We start from the raw sequence: 1,570 nt of genomic DNA, 5'->3' as shown, positions 1-1,570 counted from the left end.
AAGCTGCTACTATAGGCAACGGCTGAATTGGTGGCTGTGGTGAATCCGCTGGTGCCGGCGACGCCGGTGATGCTGTTGTTGGATAGTTCTTAGTATTCCTCGAATTCACGTGACGTTGGAATTCCACGTAAGCCTTGTCCAATAACCTACGCGCTTCCAAGTAAGGCCGACTTCGGAGCCAACCTCTGTACGGACGGTTATTCCCTTTTCGTAGCACTACGTTGTCAATTACGTTATTAAAGGTTCGCGGATATTAAAAAGAAAAAGAAAGAAGAGACTTACTGTTGCGGTAGACCTTGTTTGAATGGGTTAGTGTTCTGGTCTTTATAAGTGGCTCGTAGGTAGGCCCGTTCTTGGCACAATCGGTGAGGTGTTGGATCTTCTATTATACACCGACTATTCTATGTATGTTATTTAACTGAAAATAGACTATGGCCGGTATTCATAGTCTATTCTTATTTCAAGCAGTGATGCACATCTTGCTCCCGGGGACCCCGAGAGTGGTGGGGCTGATTCTCATGGTACCCGGGAGCCAGATGTGCATCACTGATTTCAAGACCGTCTTAAGTAATGTCTTACGACGCTAATGCAGCCCTCTGATTGGTTCGTGACTTATTACGACCATATTTAAGACGGTCTTGAATATAAGATCTGACTATGAATACCGGCCTATGACTGCAAAAATGACGGACTGCTTGAGAAACAGCACCGGACACGGAATAAGATCAGAAAGTAATGAGAGCGAGTCTCGTAGTGTCACGGTTTATGTAGAGAGTTTCGGAAGGTGGTGCTCTGATGAGACATGTTAAGTGGGAAAAATCGGGGATTTGGGTTGGAGGAATTTTTCTGCCTTTGGTAGGAAATTTGTGTTTCGTATTATTACTGGCGAACTATTTCCAAAATTTGCTCCGCCCGCACTGCAAGTTTTAATCCCTTGAGAACTTATTGGTGATACGTTATTACCTTCTCTAGATTTTCAGATCTACGGTCACCCATTGACGAGTTTAGTTTTAACTTTTCTATCTGAAGAGAGAGGGTATTTCACTCATCGTCCCTTACAAACGACCCGGCCACGACAATTTGAAAACTCGCATTTCCTCTTTTTTTTCTTATCTCCTATTGCTACTTGAATGTGCTTTCTTTCGTTTAGACAGTATTTATTCCAAATTTTATGATCGTCAGTAAAAAATTAAAATCTATTCTTATCATGCTATTTCCATTTTACTGCTTTCTGTTGTTAACGAGAAAACATCCTTCAACACGTTGTTACGCGTTTGGAAATGCGACTTTCTATTTACTCAGGATTCCCAATCTGCATTTAGATATTATTTATTGAAACTGAACGTGTTTGAACCGAACTTTCTCAACATGGTTTGTAGCTCTGTCATAAGTTTTATTACCGTTGGTCGGGCGATCCTGGCAGGGAATGGAAAGTTACTTTTTAAAAGTAACAAGTTACAGTTACTCGTTACCGAGTAAGAAAAGTAACAAGTTACCGTTACTAGTTACCGATTTTTAAAAGTAATTCGTTACAGTTACCGTTACTTGAGAAACTAACTTTTCGTTACTT

The 1,570-nt window shown here is 41.0% G+C and overlaps 1 long non-coding RNA gene across 1 annotated transcript in view; it reads right to left on the bottom strand.

The window, feature by feature from the left end:
- The window catches only part of LOC108764457 (uncharacterized), a 15,208-nt gene that overhangs the window by 9,868 nt on the left and 3,770 nt on the right, over window positions 1-1,570 (bottom strand). Inside the window, exon 2 of the long non-coding RNA XR_001940281.1 lies at window positions 1,226-1,231. This is a non-coding gene — a long non-coding RNA (uncharacterized LOC108764457). The remainder of the gene's footprint in view (window positions 1-1,225; window positions 1,232-1,570) is intronic.

This window comes from Trachymyrmex cornetzi, unplaced genomic scaffold (assembly GCF_001594075.2).
Source record: "Trachymyrmex cornetzi isolate Tcor2-1 unplaced genomic scaffold, Tcor1.1 scaffold424, whole genome shotgun sequence".
In the NCBI taxonomy this organism is placed as follows: Eukaryota; Metazoa; Arthropoda; class Insecta; order Hymenoptera; family Formicidae; genus Trachymyrmex; species Trachymyrmex cornetzi.
This window is presented reverse-complemented; position numbering and strand designations above follow the sequence as displayed.